Below are 22,345 nucleotides of genomic sequence, written 5' to 3' on the forward strand. Positions count from 1 at the left end.
CCTTAAAATCTACCCTAAAACATACTGGAAGTCATTGTTAAGAGGCTAAAACAGGAGTGAAGTGATCTTGTGTCTCCTCAGAAATAGATTTTTGGTTCCATAATCTAGGTGTGATGAAGTGCTACTATGTCAGTGTGTCTTTAAAAGTTGAGATAGATTTTAATTTGAAGTATTTCTTTAAATGGACATGCCAGGAGCCTAAATTCATTCTTTCTGTATTTAAAAGGACAATATTACTGCAGTGTTCTGAAAGTAACCAAAGAGGCCTAAAAGTTCTCTCTAAATTGTTACCCTTGTGAAACATTGCAGCCATTTCCCTGTAATCTGATAAGTGCGTTTACCCTTGGCCTGTCTGAAATATTTACACACAAAGTGCCGCTGAACTTCCCTCCAGCACAGGTATCATTTTTGTTCAACCCTTTCGCGACATTAATGAAATTTCCCACAATGTTTATTCAAGACCTTAAATGAATCAGACACCATAAATCACGGCCGTGTGTCTGCAGCCCGTGGACACAGTCAAGGGAACCGGCTGATAAATCACCTGAAGAAAAGGTGATGTGGCCTTATACTTCAAAGTTTAATCGTCACGCAAAGCATCACTCTCTCCTCGCCTGGCGACGGAGGCAAAGATACTCGGAGGTCCAGACCTTCACTCCTGTCCCGCATCCATCACCGCTGGGCGTTTTTAATTTTCTAACTGTACATCTCTCTGTTGCTCGACGTATGAAGGGTCAAGTTTTTTTTTGACATTAGCTTCACACTTAGCGAAGCAGCTGTTTTCAACGTCTGTAACTTACTTTATAGAGTTTCGTGGCCGGAAAGTGATTCAGAACAGGCCAAGGACGTGCAGTTCCTTCATATAAACGCTATAAATGTCATATATACAATAAATATTGCAAATGGAGTTTAAGAGAGAGTCAGTAAAGGAAGAATCTTTACCTTCAAGTTTACTTTTCCATTATGTTTATGGAGGGATGAAGGGTTTCTACCTCGCAAAACACACTTGCAACAACTCCAAAACTTGATTTATGCTTCATCAATACGACGATGAAAACACAAAGTAGGCTTTAATTGTCAAAATATAATATATGATGTATGTTTTAGGTGATTTTAGTCTGGGGGAGTCTGGGCTTATGTCGGAATTCCGTTCCTATGGCGTGACGTAATGCAATTTTCGCCGTAAATCGGAACTTACTGAGACCACTACGATGCTCCTATGAAATCACAGTGGATTTCATAGAAGCAGATCTTTTCACAGTAGATCTGTGCAAGTAGATAGATAGATAGATAGATAGATAGATAGATAGATAGATAGATAGATAGATAGATAGATAGATAGATAGATAGATAGATAGATAGATAGATAGATAGATAGATAGATAGATAGATAGATAGATAGATAGATAGATAGATAGATAGATAGATAGATAGATAGATAGATAGATAGATAGATAGATAGATTATTAATCCCGAGAGAAATTCAAGGTGGGGAAAAAAGCTGAAATAATAGTAACAACACTTAAAAACTTAAGTACAGGGGGTCCTTGACTTAGGTCAGAGTTCTGTTCCTACGGTGTGACGTAAGTTGATTTTCACCGTAAGTCGGAACTCCTGTGAAAATGTAAAGAAAGCCGTTACCTGCATGACGATGTCAATCAGTTTACATATTTGTACAACTACAGTAATGACAAACAGTCATTAGCTCGCACTGAAACAAAACTCGGTAGGAAAATACCGGCGGAAATGTACATTTTAAGACTGACTTGCACTTGGGAGCCATAATGAAGTTAGCAAATGTAGCATAATCCAATGTGGTGGCAAATGTAAACAAAGCCGTCTTATAGTGCAACGCTGGACAATGACATGTTTTCTGTACCACTGGTTTCCACATTTTTTAGCCCCGACCCTCAAAATAACAGAGATCCGTGACTCCCAGCATCTCTGGAGGTGAAACATGCTTGTTTTATCCTCTTTCTACTGGCTAGTAGTATGTTTCAGCCTATTACACTGATTCCCAGTATGTGTTAGTCTTGCTACATTTGCTCCCACTATGTTTCAGCCTCTTTACACTGGCTTTAATATATTTTGTCCTCTCTTTTAAACACCAATTTGAGCTTTAGTATTTTTTAAGACTTGTCTTTGTCATTTTACCTCCTTTTAGTGCACACTGTTACTCTGAAAATCGTTCATATAAACCTTCAGTTTTGCGTTGACATGCATTGGTGTGCTAGGACCCATTCAACGCTACTTGCAGCTTTAATTAGTTATTATATTTTCAATCAGTTAAATTCACCCAATGTAATTAATCCATTAAAAAAAATCATTATTAATGTAGCCATAACACTGACGACTGCTGGTTTAGGAAATTATTCAAAATTTGCATCCCAGGTCCAAACCCCCAGGACTACCCAGAGGTTTTAATGTTGTGGATGTATATATATTTGCAGATTAGCGACCTTAAAAGTGACCTTTTTAAATACAGGTCAAATCTTTATGTTGATTTCTATCATGTCAGTAATTAATCTGCATTATTCCTCGCATGCTTCAAAGTGAGAGTCGCAGACAGTTGTACAATCAGAGACAACTGGCATTTTAACCTAGAAACTGTGCGATATAAAATTAGCAAACTGCACAGAAAAAGTAAACTAGCGTGGGAAACCAAAGAGACAACAACAGACTTGTGTCACTGCTGTTTCTGCAGACACTTTAGATTTTACTTTTAAGTGTTTGTGCCACATTCTCCACTCATTAATCCACAATGTCTGCGAAAGGGATATCGTTCTCTGCTCCGTTCGGCTACAGCTTCCATTTTGGGGGGAGATAAGATGGCTGGATTTTAGCATAAAAATCCCTCCTCATGCTGCTTAAATTACAGCTCTGATTATAGCATATGGCTTCAGAATTATGCGTCTGTAACATTACACAAGAGAGCTCATAATCCGAACCTTCTAACCTTCTTTCTTTTGAGAGTAAAAAGATGTCAGATAAGAGATAAGATAGTGCCTTGTATTGTTTTTATTGTGCATTTCTAACAGCTCTCTGGGTCTTTTTACATCACTAGCAGCATTAGATTACGGCTTGCCCTCTTCTTTTTGGTTTCCCTGTAAATGTAATACTAAAACATGATCTTCGTTGACTTTGGAACTTGGAAAAGCTTTAAATCTGTTCTATGTAATATCCATCCAATGTGGTCGTTAGATTGGATTATCTGGTTCACCAGGTATCTAATCATGATTTTTTTGTTTGGGAGGTAAAGTCGCTTCACTGATGGAATCTGATTTACATCTGAAGAGAACATGTGGATTTCTGGATTTTTTTTTTTAAATAACACATTATCTAATCTCACACCTGACTGTAGGGGGGTCAGTGTTTCATGTCCACAACAGACAAAAATGCCAAAAAACATCTGTAAAAGTCATGTTATTTAAGGGTTATTTAAGGTAATCCTTGTACAATTCAAAGCATTTTCCAATTATTGCAAAATTAAAACAAACCGCGAAAGAAAATTCTCAACAAATAAAATTATATAACCATAAAAAATGGTCTTTTTAACCAAAACTGAATCAACTATGAATGAAACAGAATGAAAAAAATGGCAAATCCATGTATGTTCTGTTAAAACATTGTATTTCTCAAGGAAACTGTTGGACTTCTTTGACATCTTTGACATATTTAGAAAGCTTTTGGTCTCATTTGAAACACTTCTTACCAATAACACTGGTAGAACTGAACAACATCATGAGAAAAATGACCTTTTTCAAACATTTATTCCACAAAAATACTAATGAAGGTGATGTTATTGGTATGGGAAACTATCATTGCCCCCTTTAGCTGGTACAATAAAGGTAAAGTCAAATTAAGTCAGTTTTTGATGAAACAGAATGAAAAAAAAAGGCAAATCCATGCATGTTATGTTAAAAGTTATATCTAAAGAAAACTGTTGGATTTTTTTGACATATTTGACATATTAAACAAACTTTTAGTCCTCTTTGAAACAATTCCCACGAATAAAGGTTGTAGAATTCAACAACATTATGAGAAAATGACCTTTTTCAAACACTTATTCTACGAAAATACCAATGAAGTTGATGTTGTTGTGTGGAAAACGTAGCTACACCCTTGGTATGGGAAACTATCATTGTCCCCTTTAGCTGGTACAATAAATGTCAAGTCAAATTAAGTCCGTTTTTGATAAAACAGAATGAAAAAAATGGCAAATCCATGCATGTTATGTTAATAGTTAATATATCTAAAGGTAATTGTTGGACTTTTTGACATGTTTAAGCATTAAGCAAACTTTAAGTCCTCTTTGAAACAATTTCCACAAATAAAGGTTGTAGAATTCAACAATATATATATATATATGTATATGTATGTATATATATATATATATATATATATATATATATATATATATATATATATATATATATATATATGTATGTATATATATATATATATATATATATATATATATATATATACATACATATACATATATATCAGTAAAACTATTTTCTTTAAGAACATTCACAAAAAAATCAACCAAAATCCAGCGAAATTCACAGGATTTTGGTTGATTTTTATGTGAATGTTCTTAAGAAACATTTTTAAATTTTCTTTTTTTCCATCAAAAAATGTTCAAAGATTTCCCAAAAATGTTGAAAATGTGGACATCAGAAGTTACATTGTGAAAATATTTTTTTTTCACATTTTCAAACTTTAAAACGGGTCAATTTTGACCCGCAGGATGACACGAGGGATAATTATGGAGCATTTTTGGGGCAGTGCAGTTACTATTTTCCCCCATGTTTTCTGAAAATAACTACAAAATGTTATGTTAATATTTTAAAGAGAACCAAGTGTTTGTTTTCTTGCATCAGTTTAATAGAGTCTATATTATGTTATAAACATACAAATCACTTTTGTAAAAGTTAGGCTCTCAATTCTTTGCTTTTTTGGGGGGGTTCCGTTGCAAAAAAGTATTTTTGGTAGGATGTGTTACTAAAAAGCCAGTCATATTTTTGTGGATAGAAACTCTGGTCTCCTTTTATTTCCTGGAAAACTCCGAACAGATGCTACTTCTAGCTGCTCTTGGACTGTGTTTTAGGACTTTACGACGTCTTCCACTGATGTTTCTGGTGCCCACTCGCATTAAAGATCCGTAACCCCGGATGACCTGAACCACATTTATAATCACACACTCCTGAAGCTCTGGCTGCTACATCTGCTCAACCGCCTCTTAAAACCGGTATTTATGGACTCGCTTGTTAATGTTATGACCTTTGGTTTGACAGATTTGCTTTGTTTTGGCCTCCCTTTTCATGATTCTGCCCTCCTGTCATTGATTTTAAGGCTTTGGGGTAATAATAATGGCCGATCTATCTTCTTATTATTTCTGCAAACTGTTTATAGCCGAGGTGTCAAACTCATCCTAGTTCAGGGGCCTCATTCAGCCCAAAGTGATCAGTAAAAATCGCAACATAATAACCTATAAATAATGACAACTTTACATTTTACCTTTGTTCTAGTGCAAAAAAGTACATTCTGAAAATGTTCACATGTAATGAACTATCTTTTTGCAAAACATTATGAACAACCTGAAATTTGTTAAGACCAATAAATTCAATTTCAGCAACATTATGATTTACACATTACAATTTCCAGATCACAGAGTGTCGACAAAGGAACAAAACATTTAGTCACAGGTATCTGGAACTAAACAATATAGTATTTTACTTTATGATGGAAACAACAAAAGTCAGACAAAAAAAGACACAAAAACAAGACAAAATGTTCCAAAAACGAGACGCAAAATGACAAAAAAGTTGACAAATGACATGAAACAAAACAAAAAGAGACAAAAAAATTAGACAAAAAACTTAATAAAGTGGCAAAAAAAATGGACAAATGACACAAGCAAGACAAAAAAAGACACAAAATGACAAAAACGGTACACAAAACAATGAATACAGCAAAACACAAGATGAAAAAAATGAGACAAAAAACACAAGTGAGACAAAAAGGAAACACTAAACGACAAAATGACACAAACGGCAAAAGTCAGACAAAAAAGACAAAAAACAACAAAAACAAGACAAACGGTGCAAAACAAAACAAAAAACAAAAAAAAGACAAAAAATTTGACAAAAATGAGACAAAAACACAAAATGACAAAAAAGAGAAACAAAACAACAAAAATGAGACAACAAAAATCTGACAAAAACACAAAAAACAACAAAAACAAGACAAAATATTAGAAAAATGAGACACAAAACAACAGAAGAACAACGTGTGATATAGTATGTTATGATCAAAACAATTTGGTCTAGGAATTATTTAAAATTTATAGTTTTACTAATTTACATTTTGCAGTTGATGTCTTCTCTTTACAAAGTCATCTCACGGGCCGGATTGGACCCTCTGGAGGGCCGGTTTTGGCCTGCGGGCCTCATGTTTGACACCCCTGGTCTACAGGCTACAGATGGGCTTCGGGACACGAAGTGAAAAAAAAAAAAGAATAGCACGACACGTTAGCGGAAAAAAGCTCCCAGTCATGTCGGCTTCACACTTACATTCTGTGTTGACTTACAGTGACTCAGCAGCAGTTAGGATGACACCCAGTCAAAGTTTAGCACTTTTCGCTTGTTTCTCTGCACCCTAAAGATTATCCAAAGACATCTGTGCTGAAGTTCTGATGATGATGGCGCAGTTTTGGGGCCAGCAGATTAAAAACCTTAAGCTACTGACCCATAACCAAAGTGATGTTTGAGCTGATAATCTTTTCATGTGGCGGTAAGTGAAACCCGCTTTTGTTGGATTTTGACCGTGGGCAGACAATGGAGAGGATCATTTTAACAGGGCTCCATGCTGAGCAGTGGGAGGGGGTACAAGCAGAGATTTGGGGGCCCTGATATAAACACAATTCTGAAATATCACCGCTATTTTCACCACAACAAACTGAGCAAGATTCCTGAGAAGCATCTTCCACGTCCTCTCAAGCTTTTTCCCCCCGTCGTGTCTGGCAGCGGCAGCGTTGTTCCGCTACGGCGATGCAGAAAAGGAGGATGCGCTCGGGATCCAGGCAATTTCATTACACCGTCAAGCTGTTTCAGTTCAGGATCCAGGCCTTTGTGCTGCTTGCCCAGCGCCGAGGACTGGAAACGTGGCACCAACAGCATTATGTGTTATAGCGACTTCGCGCCGGGCCTTGTGATGCGTCCATCTGCCGCAGCTAGTGTTGCGGATCGCACCGACGCCTTCCTGCCTGCGTTCCCTCGACGCCTCGCGCCCAAAGCTTTCCAGGTTGCATGACCGCTCAGCCATAGGGCCCTCGGTGCAAAGTACTTTTGTTATTTAAACAAAAAGAGGAAGATTTTTCTCAGAGCTGTTCTGCTTTTGTGCGGAGAAGTTTCCACTGGCATGGCTCAGCCTCCAGTGAGCTTCACGGCGGCGTTCTGACAGCATAATGTCGGTAATTACAACTTACTCTGCTGTGCATATTGTGCACAATCTGCCCAGACTTCTCTCTGATGCATATGAGAGGACATGCAGGTACATTAGGCCTCAAACACTCACTTTTCCTGCTTTATGGGGACTTTTAAAGCACTGAATTGTTCATTTAATGCAGGGGTGTCAAACATGCGGCCTGTAACACGAGTTACTTTACAGATAAAAGGACTAAAAATACACTTAAACAATGCAAACAATGCTCCCACCTTAACTCCCAACATTATGACATAAATAAAGGAATTAAAAATACAGTGATTGAGGAACTGAGGACATGCTATCATAAATTACACATGAAATGAGGACAACCCCAGACGAAATAAAATGAAATTAAATGAAATATATATGTGGCAAATGGTTAGAACAGCAAACTGATATCCTTTAGAGCAATAGATTGTCTTTTTTTCTGATTTTGCTGCTTCAACAAGGTAGTTGGCCTCATGAGATCAATAAAGTCCATCTATGTATCTATTGAACTCTCAATTAAGTCAGGGGTGGCAAACATGCGGCCCGTGGGCCAAAACCGGCCCTCCAGAGGGTCCGATCCGGCCCAAAGGACGACTTTGTAAAGAGTAAAAATTTCAGAAAAGACATTAACTGTAAATTGTAAATTTGTAAAACTATAAATTTAAAATAATTTCTAGACCATGACAAGATGTTTTGATCATAAAGTAAAATACTAGATTGCTCATTGTTCTTCTGTTTTGTGTCTAATTTTTGTAATATTTTGTCTTGTTATTGTTGTTTTTTGTCTGACTAATTGTTTGTTTCTCGTTTTTGTTGTTTTGTTTGGTAAAGTAACCTTCATAAACATGCTAGTGGCACTCATCTCAGGATTTTTAATTTTCTGATGGTCCCTGAGGTATCGATTTGTAACTTCCGGTTCATTCTGGGAAATGAGCCAAATCTTAATACTTTATCAATATCACTTTAATCTACATGTCTCATCTAAAAAGCTGCAAATTCTGTGAAAAAAACAAAACATTTGTGGCCAACTGAGAAGCCGTGATTCCTTCAGTCGTGGCTGATACAAAAATTCAGGGACTTTTCAGCTGAACTGCAGGCTGTGTATGAAAAATGAAATAAATTAATTAAAAATGAAAGTATCTATAGTGTGTAGAGCTGCCATTTTTTCCAGTCTTGGTAACACCAGTGGGTGTACATATTGATTTCAAATTTTTTTTCTTCATTTTTTGCAAAATAAAAAAGAAATTCAAATGTTAAATGTTTTATGGCATTATAACTTTTTTGTAGTGAAAAACGAGCCTCAATCAATCAAGTGCCGTGCCATTCAGTGTAGGCGATCATTTCTCTCCATCTAGTCCGATCTTTTCCTTTCTGAATTGTGACTGTTGCCTGTTCCATGTGTAGCCATGATGTTGGTCCATCTATCAGCTTCATTCTCTGCCTCTCTTCCCATTAATTTTTCCAGTTGTGATGATATATTCCAGCGTCTCTTTCCTTATGTGTCCAAAAATGTTGCTTGTCATTTCCTAGTTTTGTTCAGTAGCGTATAATTTATGTTTAGTAATTTGAAAACATCTTCACTGCTTATTCCGTCCGTATAAGATATACGCAGCATGCGTCTATAAAACCACATTTCTGCTGCAGTCATTCTGTTTGACATTTTATTATTTATGTTCCCAGATTCACGTACATCAGAACTGGTAGGATGTAACAGCTGAGAGTCCTCATGAGGATGCTAATTGCTATTTTCTTATTTGTCAGTGTATTTTTCATAAATGCCATTCTTGCCGTTGCTACTCTACATCTGATGTCATCCATGAACTGAGACATTTAAAATGATGAACCTACTTCACTATTTCTTGGTCTAATTCTATGTAACAGGTTGTGATGATATCTTTCTTTGAAATTACCATTACTTCTGTCTTCTTTGTGGCTCTCTGTATTAATTATGGATACTATGGTTTACAAGTTTTCTTCACTGTTCACTATCAGCACTGTGTCATCTGCATACCATATGATATTTATGTTATAACCGCTGATGGATACTCTCGGTAAGCCTCGTATTTTACTTTCTGCACATTTAGAACATATTGCACATGTATGACATACTTAACAGAGAAGACACACCTCTGTTGGAGGTATTTGTTGCATCAATAAGTAAATATTATGCTTTTTTTGTGTTTTTATTAGGGTGGACAAATACCTGAAAAGTGTTGTTCATGTTTAGAAAGGTTTGCAGACATAAAAAAATCAGAATATTAGTTCTGCAGTTGAGGTTTTCCTCTTTCAATCAGGTTTGTCAGCTTTATGAATGGATTTATTTGCATGTTTTTATCTTGTTTTGTCTTGAGATAAAGAAAAGACTTGACCTGATAGCAGTTTGCAATAAAAAAAAGAAGATGCATGGTGTTAATGGAAAATGGATGTAACACAAATCCAACATCTGACATCCCCGTATGATCCAAAAACCCAACCGCCAGAATGCAGCGACTGCCCAACACCAAGCCAATCAACAATCTGCTCTCGAGCCATCTTCAAAAAAACACAGCTCATCACCTTCCAGCTCCCCCTCTGATCTGGTTTCATGTCGCTCCACAAGATTACAACGCCGCCAACCACACCGAGCATATTGACACACTTTAAAGGAGATGCTTTACAGATGCCCCAGCCTTAAATCCTTAAAATAATGGAAGAGGTGCGGCTTAATTCATATCACACATTTATTAGAGTGGGTTTTTTTTTTTGAGGGGGAGTTTATCGGGGTCGAGTCGCAGCATCTTACAGGATAAGCTCTTACAGCGACATATTGAGACACACTTTCATCTGCAGGATTATTCTTTCTTGGGGAGGGACGGACAGACGTTTGTGGGCAGATGATGATGTGGAATATAAATAAACAAACACGGCGTAATGTAGGGGGGGGGGGGGTTAGGGAATACCACCGGAGGAGAATGTGCCTCCAGCTATCTGCAGAAAGCTGATTACGCTAAAGTCAACCAGACAAGTTTACGTCTCTGCAACTCAAGCAGGGATGATGTAGAAACCGTGAGACGGAGCCTCTGTTCTGGGATAACTCGTCATCAGATTGGGTGAAAAAATGTTTCCGGCTGAGTCGACACAATAGCAGCTCTAGCCACCGGCATTAATGCTATAGAAAATCCTCTTTTTAATACAATAGAGGCTAAATTAGTACGACAAAAAGCCCGACATTTTACAAGAGCTTTTCTTGTACCCACTGGTAATTAAAATGAGACTCTGCAAATAATTTCTTTAGGGAGACAAAGAGCAGGAATAGTTCTGTAAATCATGCAGAGGACTTAAACAGCGGCGGCTATATGCTATCTGTATGATTAACGCCAGAAAGCAAAGCAGATTCTGGGTATGTTTTAGTGCAGCTTCTCGCTCTTTTTGGTGCCAACACTAAAACGAAACTGAAAGAAACACAAAAGAAAAAAAATGCAGAGGAAAAGTAGCAAGTGTAGTGTGATTCATAACAAATTCACTCTCATCTTTAGGTTTACTTGCTTAATTCACTGAATTCCAAGCACTTTTTGCTCCTTTTTTGTTCATTTTCATTGATCTAAAAACATTTCACCATGTAAAATGTATCTTCCAGCAACTTGCTCCTCTGTATAATGTTTCTAAGCCATGCCACATTGATTTTGATACTTGTGTGTTTTATTTTGCTCTTAATTTATCTAATTGTTTGTCATATTTGCAATATAAAGTCCTGCAGCTCTGTGGAAACAGAACAACCATGACTAGAAGAACACAACATGTATTTTGTGCAGTATATCAAAGTTATAATGCAATAAATCACAAAAAAAGAAGAAAATAAAAACATTTCTGTGATTATTTTTCCAAGTGCTCACTGGTGTTACCAATAGTGGGAAAAAAATGCAACTCTAAAGACTCAGATTATTCAAAAACCTCTAAAAAACAAGATGATCTAAAGGCATTTCACCATGCAAAATGTATCTTTCAGCAACTTGCTCCTCTGTATACCGTTTTGAGCCATGTCACATTAATTTTAATACTCCAGTGTGTTTTATTTTGCTCTTAATTTATCAAATTGTTTGCCATATTCATCTCAGTTCGCTTGAAAAACCCTTGAATTTCTGTCACATGAATGTTAATAAATGCAGCATGGCTCAAAAAAGGTGAACAGAGGAGCAAGTTGTTGGAGATACATTCAGCATGGTGAAACATCTTTCTACTGATGATGAACAGAGAAGAGAGAAAAAGTCTGGAGAGGAAACATGGATATAGTTAAATATCTACAGTATGTAGAGACAAAACAATCATAATATAATACCAACAAGACAAACAACCACAAAAACAAGTCACAAAACAACAAAAAGGATACACAAGGTAAACACAAAGAGACAAAACTGTCCTTAAGATGCAAAAAAATGACTAAATAAACCACAAAAGTGACAAAAATAAGTCACTTAGTGACAAAAACTAGACAAAGTGAGACAAATGAGACCAAAATAACACAAACAAGACAGAAAACAGGAGATTGAGAGGAAAATCAAAGCTACTGGATGAACAAAATAAATGCAGCATGGCTCAGAAACAGTGAACAGAGGAGCAAGTTGTTGGAGATACATTCAGCATGGAGAAACATCTTTGTACACATGATTGTATGAAAAAACAGCATGTTGTAGACGTAAAATATCTCCAGTATGTAGAGTTGTAGAGTTTTCATGTTGATTCCCAGTTTTTGTAGAGCAAATGACCAAAAAAAATCCAAACTTTTCTTTTTTCTTTACTATTTATTGCACTGTAAATGTGTCATACTGCACTAAGTTATCTCTATTTCCAGTCAAGACAAATTTAATTAAAAAGCACATTTAAAACTACAAGAAGGGAACCAAAGTGTTGTACAATTATAAACAAGGGCCCATAAGGCATAAACAGTGATTGAAAAGACTAAAAATCTGAATAAAAACAAACTAATACCAAGAAAATGAAGGATATAACATTTTATATTGCAGTAAGAGGTTAAAAAAACAATTTTGTGAGTTAAAAAAGTGTTGATTATTTGGATGGATTAGTGGCAGAAAAGTATTTAAAATCGCCTGCTGAGTGCTTTTTAATGCTAATTTTAGCAAATTATCAGTCTGTTATTTGAAAACTGAACCTCTGTGGTGATTTTTCTAGTGACTGTATTCGGCGAATATGAAATAAGTCAAAGTGGCTGAAGAAGGTAGTTTGTGTTATCACGGCGACGTGTAGACCAGCAGGTAATAACCGGCGTCTTCCTCTCCCCAGCTTTGACTCTAATCTATCTCCAATGTCATCAATGGATGAAGCTCATTTCTGCTTTAATGTTGGGGTAAGAGGAGGGAGAGAGGCACATTTCATCCACTGCTGTAATGACATAAACATCAATCTGTCTGAACTGCTGCTTAAATGACTGTGTAACCTTTACGGCACTGTTAAAGAAAGATGTATAATTTCTGCATAAAAAAGAGAAGCCGGGGGTCATAAAAAAAAAAAAGAAAAAAGAAAGAGGAGTCTGGCTGAAGCACTTTCACTTTACTGGACTTGTGGTCTTTTTTTAATGTCCAGTCAAAAAGTCTCACCCCGGGAGTCACTTTGTAAAAGACTCTCTGATATTTTTAACACTCACATTAAGATATTCACTGAATTTTAACAGATTTAAAAATCGCTGGGAACAACAACAGATTGAGAGCCATAAAAAGTAGAATAAAGCCTTTATTACCCACTGACATTCCCCACATAATAGAAATATTTCACAAGGCCTCCCATTTATGGACCTCTGCCCGCTATAAATTATATTATGCAAGAAACATGATCATGACTGCTGGCATTAACTACCTTATATTAAATAGGTTTCCAGAGGGATGGATCGACTCGCTACATGTAGGCCAGAACTAAATTCAATCTGCTGCTATGTTTAATGCCACATTTTTTATTATCTCGCGAGCATATGTTGGAATGGCTACAGATGATGAAGCTAGCTGCTGGGCAAAGTGATCATCAGTGCTGTTTTTTCCTCTTTTTTTTCCCCTTAATAACAGGATCCGACAAATTGTTTGTGACCTTTGTCAAGGTTTTGCTGAAAACACAGCGGCTAGCAGCAGCGAGTGCATTAGCCCGCGGCATGTGTGAATATGCAAAGCTCCCCTAGTTTTCCTTTTTTTGTTTTGTGTGCAAGGTTTCAACATGAAAATGTGAAATTGTTTGGAAACATTTTGCCTCGCAGGGCCTTCATAGAGAGACGCCACGTAGAGCTGAGCTCTGCAACAATGTCTGATGCTGCTTCCTTAGCTGAGCATATGCCCTGCTCTGTTGTTGGAGAGGCGGCGTTTTGTCCACCAAGCTGCAGCTCCGTCTGTGGGGAGGCGGCGGCTGGTCGGGGGCAGCAGCTGTGCAGCCCTCTGTGAGCATCACGCCACGCATGACCTGGTCCAAAACACCAGGTAAGCACAAACACGGCAGCTCAGAAAAACCTGCGTGTCGTTGGTGTTGTGCAGGAACGACGCCGCGGGTCAAAGATGCAGAAGCAGTTTAACGGAGAGATCAGGGCGGTGAGGAGGCCGTGGGGGGCGGGTGGTGGTGGTGGTGGTGGTGCATCTGCCCACAGCAACGGTACTGACGGACATATTTCCCACAGCTCCGTGTCACGGCGGGATCATCGCACATGATTACGGGGGGGATCAGCATGATCGGCTGTCGCTGATTTCGCTGACATCTGTCGGTGAGGTGATACAAGCTGTGACAAGGATTGTACCAGACATGAAATCTTGAGCATCTTTTTTTTTTTTTTTTTTTTTTTATTTGAGCCACGGTGGCCGAGAGTCACGTAATCTCAGCTACAACCGAGCATCTCCTTGGGTTGATTTACCAGAAGAATGCAATTAGAAAAGTCCCAAACATTTGTGCATATCAATGAACATAACTGTCATATACAGTAGCTGTTTTCACGCGGATAATAATTAGCTTCATGTTGCTTCATTTTCTGCAGGACAACACAAAATGTTGTATAATACATTTATGAAAACATTCCAAACTGACAGTCAAAGCTCACATTTTCACATTCACACACACTTTCATGCAACAATGGCATCTTCAGGTTCAGCATCTTGAGAAAGGGCTAAGAAATGAGTTACCAAACTCTGTTCCATCTGCAGAGTCTCTCTCTGTCTTTAAGAAAAGACTGAAAACCAGCTCTTCACTGAACACCTTTGCAACTGACAGACTGCAAAGAAAAAATAAAAACTTCCTGTTACATCTGCACTGCCTGTAGACACCACAGTCCTACTATCACACCTGGACTTGTTTTATGGCTGCAGTCCAGGTTGTTTCCTCCTGACTAGATCCTTGCTTGTGTGGTATCCACTTTGAATAAAAGCTAAATGAAATTGTAGAATTGTAAATAAACAACTCGCTCTTCTACCTGACCCATAGATGCCCTTGAATATGTCTGACCCACATGGTGTTCAAATAGAGTTATACTGACCCCAAAATAGAACCTCTAAACCCAAAAACTGGCCAATGAGGGTTTATAAAGGATGTTGTCACTGAGGAAAAGAATAGAAATCTGTAAAAAAAAAAAAAAAAAAAATTAGTATAAAAACAAACTGAGAAAACAAACAGGATTGCTGGATTTTCAACTTTACAAGGAACGATCTATTACATTATTACTCCACCAAGGAGGTGGAGTGTGACGATCGCCTGTCTGTCTGTCTGTCTGTCTGTTAGCAACATTACTCAAAAACAGATTAACGGATTTGGATGAAATTTTCAGGGAAGGTCAGAAATGACACAAGGACCAAGTGATTAGATTTTGGCAGTGATGCAGCTTATAGTCTGGATCCATGGATTTGTTAAAGATTTCTGTATCATTGTGAGATAGTGGCACTGTAACCATGACGTGAACCCTGTGTCAGTTACCTGCTGACAATCACATGATTGTAATCCTACTACAAAATGACAGTGATTTATCAGTTGGAAATCATACAAGGAACAAATGATTAAACTGTGGGCTGTTTCTGAGTCCCGCTACATGTTTAGGTCATTTATGTAGTAAACCCCAGCCAGACAATGGTGAAGATCCTGGTGTCTCACAAAGCCTCTACCTATGTTCAGCTGTCAGCCTTATTTTGAACACAAATCCACCTTTCTGTCCTTCACTCCTTTCTTCAGGAAACACCGTCAGAGTTTGTCTCCATTCCAGCTGCTTCTAAGTTTAGACACATCCTTTGCTAGACAGCAACAGCTGGATCCGTTTTCTTTCATCTTTGTGAGAATTTTCAGCTTTTTGACAGCGTCTTCGTCATATCAAGAAACCGCTTCTTAGATAAACACTTCCTGTGCCGCTGGAATGGTGACAAAATAAAAGCCCATAACATTAAAAAAAAAAATGCACCTTCAAAATAAAAGCCTGGAGTGAACGATTATTTTAACACTAGCAAAACAAAGACTTGGCAAAAGAGATGAACTGATCAACAGACCTTTATAAGAGTAATTTACACGTGATTTGGTATCCATATATAACATGCACATGCATAACACATGCCTGTGCTCAGCACAAGGTCATTTTTTATTAAAGATTTCATCTGTCGGCAATGATATGTCAACTGAGCAGCCTTGGAGGAGTACTGCACTCTCTGAGTGCTTTTCTAGTTAGACATTTTTAGTTGTCTCCACTTCTAGCCACAGTTGTGCTGTTTTCTTAGAGGTGTGGAACTTTATATTGCAGTAAAAACATGAGCCTACAATGGGTAAAAATGTGACAGGAGCAAATAAAAAACCACCCAGAATCTTGTTGGGGTTTAGAGTTCTATTGATTAATGTTTAATTTTTCTGGAGCTTCATCAGCTGATAATGGTTCAGTTATAATCCTATTACAAAAAAGCATATTATACAAGTGTTCTGGTTAATATTTGGTCATACACAGCCTCTAGTCCACTCCAACCTCCAATCACAGATGACCTAAAGATGCAACTAAAAGCTCTGACAACAGCTAAACAGTTAGAGGATCTTTAAAGAGATGTTTAAAGGTAATTTTCACGTGTACACATCTCTGCTAAAACACATATTTAACCAGTGAGAGTGACGGACGACAGCGAAAGCAATTACACATAATCCGCTGATTGAGTGTCCTTGACTAAAAACCAATATCTGCCCAGCTTCAAAAGATGGATTATTTATCCCGGGGAAGTAATTGTGCGGTTCATAACAATGAGATTCGGATTAAGGAATTCATTACGGGGTTTGGAGCGGAGCACAGCTTGTACCATATACAATTACCTTTAAGTCCGGCCCAAGAGATAAAAATCATCCCCTCAATATGGAGCGCTGGGACCGCTTTGATGTGACCCTCGTCGCAACGCAGCAGCACAAAATTATCTCCCGGCTAAATCCTTTCTTCATTTCATCTCAGAGATTGGGGGAGAATTCTGAAACATATGGCTTAAATTGTTGGTAGTGAGTCATCTGGGGCAGGAGCCTGAGCCCTTTCTCTCTTTTTTATTTGATTCAAGCTCTATCTTTGATTAAATGTCAGACTTTCACTGTCACATATGCTAAAAGAAAATCCTCTTTTGTTTCCTCAGAGGTTCCTTATTGTGCCGTTCCAAGAAAAAGAGATCTAAAAATGAGCCCTGACCACCATGGAGACATCACACATAATGCTGCCGTTCTCCTAATGAATCATCCTGGAACATGAATTCAACACAGCTTTTATTTCTGATGCAGCTGGACAAGGTTTTGTAGCACATTCATAGAAAAAGCAAACCGGCTTTTTACGGCCTTTCTACCTGACTGTGAACCAAACATCACTGAGCTCCATTCAGTCCAGTGTTCAGCTTCCAAGCAGAGTTTTTTTTTCTTGCCTAGAGGAATTCCTGGCACCTTAGCAAAGCGCTTTTAACCGTCACTACAATAATAATAATTACAAATAAAGTCTATGTAATATACACTACCATTCAAAAGTTTGGGGTCACTTAAAAATGTCCATATATTTGAAAGAAAAGCATTTTTTTTTCCAATGAAGATAACATTAATCAGAAATACAGTCAAGACCAGGGGTGTCAAACTCATCTTAGTTCAGGGACCACATTCAGCTCAATTTGACCTCAAGTGATCAGTAAAATCATAACATAATAACAGATACAGTATTTTATTTTATGATCAAAATGACAAAAGTCAGAAAAAAAGACAAAAAACAAAAACAAGACAAAATATGACAAAAACGAGACACAAAGTGACAAAAAAATGGACAAACGACACAAGCGAGACAAAAAACACACAAAACGACAAAAAACAACAAATAAAGCAAAACACAAAATGACAAAAAACAGACAAAAAACACAAGCGAGACAAAATGGAAACACAAAATGACAAATAACAGAAACGAAATGACGAAAACATGACAAAACATTACAAAAATGACACACAAAGTGACAAAAAATGGATAAATGACACAAGCGAAACAAAAAAAAGACACAATGACAAAAACGGGACAAAAAACAGCAAATAAAGTGAAACACAAAATGACAAAAATGACGAAGAAAATGACAAAAACATGAGACAAAGACAAAAACATGACAAAATATTACAAAAACGAAGCACAAAATGACAAAAAAAACTATGAGCAATCTAGGATTTTACTTTATGATCAAAACAACTTATGGTCCAGAAATTATTTTAAATTTACAGTTTCACAAATTTACAATTTGCAGTTAATGTCTTCTCTGTAATTTTTACACTTTACAAAGTCTAAATAGTTTAGTTATTAAAAAAAAGGGTGTTTTACGGCCAACCTAAGACAACTAAGATAGTGAGCTAAAAAATGCCAATCTCAAGACAGGTGAAATCACTGTGGCTACATCCCATAGACTACATATAAAGACAGAAAACTGTCACCATCTTGGCAGTGCCAGACTAGTCCTAACTAATCCAAAAATGAGCAAAGAGGTGGAGCATCAGTGAGGCTGAAGCCATAGAAAGTACCTGCCTTCCACTCAAAGCGACCATATCATTAATTATGCATAACTTTAAGAGTTAAAACAATGTAAATGGGTGAGTTATAAAAGTATCCACCCTGCTTATAATGAACACGGACAAGAAAACTAGCAATAGAGACTAAAATTGTTTTTTGTACCAGGTTGTAAATGTGTCTATTTCTGCTGTAAAGTTGGACATTTTAACATGGAGGTCTATGGCAACTGGCTCAGTGTTGGAGTCAGCCTCAGGTGGACAGTTGAGGAACTGCAGTTTCAGGCACTTCAGCATTGGCTTCGTGTTTTAGCCCCGAAAATTGCCAACTGAAGTTGTCATTCATGTTTTTTCACAGTCTGTAGGACATAATATTGCTAAATTATACATATTTTTGTTGTTTAATACTGCATTTATACCACTAAGAATGGAAATGAATGATTCCAAAACATCATTAATGACACAGAATACACAGTAATTCTAAAAAAAGAAAAGTCACAAGACAATTTAGACATATTTGTATTCTATTTTATTCTATTTAAATTTACTTTTAAGTTTTTTAATGAGAAAAAATGTTGAGAAAAATTAAGTAAACTTTCGCTTTTGCAACACAATCCACTGTCACATCTTTCACCTGATTCTAACCACATGCAAAAAACATGAGAAAATAGAAAACATTTCACTCACCACATAGGTTTTAAACTATTTCTGAGTCTTTTGTGAGACTTTTCAAAGGTTTCAGAGGTTTTTTCTTATTGACAGTGCTTAAATTTATGAAAAAATTGAGCCAATTCACAATTTAAACCTACAAATCCGGCTTTCAAACATGAATGAATCGATTGAAAGCTTAGAGAAACTGTTTAAAAGTTGCGAACACTGAGATCAAGCTGTGAAGTCGAACCCAGCCTGAAGTCTAGGTGGCGTGTGATTAAAATTCCCACATTAATCTCTCCATTTAACGGCTGGTTTGAACAAATAATGAATGAGATTTAATCAGCATACATGGTTAAACAACAAACAGAGCTCGACTGCTGGGAAGATGTCACCGCCGCCAACAACCTGGGAATAAACGGGTAGTTTTAAAAAATACATCCAGGGTCATTAATAGTTGCTAAAGATGCAGATTTTTGTCGAGAAATGCGACGCTAGCTGTGAACCTGAAGGCTTGTTTGAGGTTGTTTATTGCGTATATGACCAGTCGTTTGCATGAATAACGTCACCCCGCTTTACCACCACCACTGTTTACGACAGATTAGAGGCCAGCATCCGACTGCATTTTCTTTCCAGTTATTTTTGTTTTAATGCATGTGTGAATCAATTAATTCCGTCGTAAAAGGCCACCATAAACTGTGTGCAGGAGTTAATGAGTCCGGCATTACCACATCATTACACCAGCTGGCACCACGGAGCATGTGTTGTTTGTCATAATATACGCTGCCACGCTTAACAGTCATAAATTGTTTGGATTGGCGAGTTTCCTTTCTGCTGTTTGACGACAAAGACGAAAAGGGCTTTCCGTGCTGGGATCGCCATGGCAACAGCAGGTGAGTGTGTACATACAGGTGAGTTCGAAGCTGGTGGATGTTCGCAGATCCAAAGGAAACCAAAAAGCATCTGAGGATTTCCATTACCGGAGATTTGCGGAGGTGTTTACAAGGTTTTTTTTGCTTTTGTTTTTTTTTAAGATGCACCGCTTTATTATTTTTTACAGCTGTCAGTAGAATCACTGCTTTTACATTTAATGTGTGATTCAAGACAACAGTGAGCAGAAGGAGATAAATATCAATACAATGAAAGAAACTTCTGGGGTTTTGAAGGAGCTTCAAATGGAGAATTCAACATTTTGCATGTTTTTTTCTTTCAAATTTTAGTCCTTTATACGGTAGCAGCAAAAAGATGGGACTCTTTTCAACAGTTTAATCGGTAATATTTTCAACAGTTTACAGCTTTTGTTTACAGATTTCCTCAGTTCTGTTAAATTACAGACAGTAACAACAGAGTAAACTACCAGTTGTGTCAATAATTACAGTAATTAAGTCATAAGACAAGATATCATTGGTTGTTTGTGCTATAAAGTAATTCAATAGACTGATTCCCACCACTTATTTTATTTTATTTTTATTTATTATTTTTTAAAAAAATGCATGGTTGCAAGATAATAATTCAAATGTACTGATTTCGATGAAGGTTTTTAGCTGCAATCTCTTGGCATAATGTTGGTAATTATATCAGTTTAATATTGTGGGTAATTCAGACTCAAACTTCTGCATACATCAGGGTAACTTCAATAAACTGGCTCAGTAATTTCATTTTCTTCACTTTGAAGGCAGGATTTTAAGTTCCCTACCCTGCCTACTTCACTACAGAGCAACTTAATTTTCTAATTTGTCAATTTTTAAACTTGTATTCACAATTATGGCAGTTAACTTAAAAGTTAATTTGAAATAACGTGGAAATATTACTTGAAACAACTCAATTTTAAGAGTAATCAACTTAAAAACTTGTGTTTATGCTACTACACAATAAGCAAGCGGAAATAAAAACGCCTTTGATTGTAGGAGACAGACAAACTCCCCTAATTCCCCCTATTAAATTTGTTGATTTAGACTAATATTTTAGGATTTCATGAGTTAGGTTGACAGAATAACGTTGGTAATTGCATCAACTTAAGATTGTGTGAGATTTAAACTCAAATTTATGCCTTAGTTGACCTAAAACAAAATTTAAGTCAAGGCAACTTAATGAAATCCACTTGGTGAGTTATTTTTCTTCACCGTAAGTTCAAGATTTTAAGTCCTCTCTTCTATCTTAATACACTTGGACAATTTCATACAGGTAATTAAAAGCACCTTTAATTGTAGAGGAAAAGCTAATTCCTGTAACTCAACATAGTTTGATAGTTGAACATAATTAGAAGTTGTCATAAGTTTAAAAAAAAAAAAAGATGCTGAAATGTGTTAATATTTTTGTTGAGCCTCCTTCCTAATTATTACTTGTTTATTTGCCACTAAGTACATAAAGCAATTAAAATACATGCAGGAACATTTTATAGTATTAATTTAAATTAGTTGTCATGGTTACAGTACCATACTGTCCTTGCAGGGCTGACAGGACTAAAGCTACCCATAATTTTCAGTCACAAAAGTGTTTTTCTTTGTTTAAAAGGTCCATAAAAAAAGAGTTTAAACGCTAACTGACAAACACGGCATGTTCAAAAGCACCATGACTGAGTAAACTGTTAAAGGCAGGTGTGTTTTTATAGCATGCTAACAGTTTCATTTTTTGCTCAACCTTCCTACAGTAGTCTAAAAACGGACACAGCGAGTTCCTCTCATGCAGCAGGTTTGGTAGAGCACCAGGACGGACTGAAAGCTCCTCCATCCATCCTCTTCTAAGCAGTCTGCAGCCCAGCGAGGGGGAGGAGCCCGGCCTGTCTCAAGGTCACCGGGCCCTTCACCACTGTGGCATGATGGGTATCTCCTGGCCGTGCCAGCCAGTCAGCCGGCCAGGAACTGCCCGGGCCCGCCTGGCCGCCGCTACCTTGACTGAAAGGAGGGACGGAGGCACCGGCGGCCCCCTGCCGCTCGGTAACTGCTACCAAATGGTGCCTCCCCTCTGGGGTCCTGACCTGCGAGCAGGCAGAGTCCCAGGACGCCTCAGAGCCGAGCTGGAGGATGGGCAGACAGCTGTCTTCTGTCAGTGGGCCGGCCGACCTCGGAGATCATCTTTCTCCGCTCACACACTCGTTTAACGGAGGTCTGAACCAGCCAGGTACTGGACTGGACTGGTATCTATGGTGACACTCACACAGCAGCTAAAAACTCACCTGTCTGTCTATTTTTAATGCAGAATGAATTAACAGCATCAGTGTTTGAGATTCTGAAAAATAGGT

This window comes from Amphiprion ocellaris, chromosome 6, assembly GCF_022539595.1.
Source record: "Amphiprion ocellaris isolate individual 3 ecotype Okinawa chromosome 6, ASM2253959v1, whole genome shotgun sequence".
Classification (NCBI taxonomy): Eukaryota; Metazoa; Chordata; class Actinopteri; family Pomacentridae; genus Amphiprion; species Amphiprion ocellaris.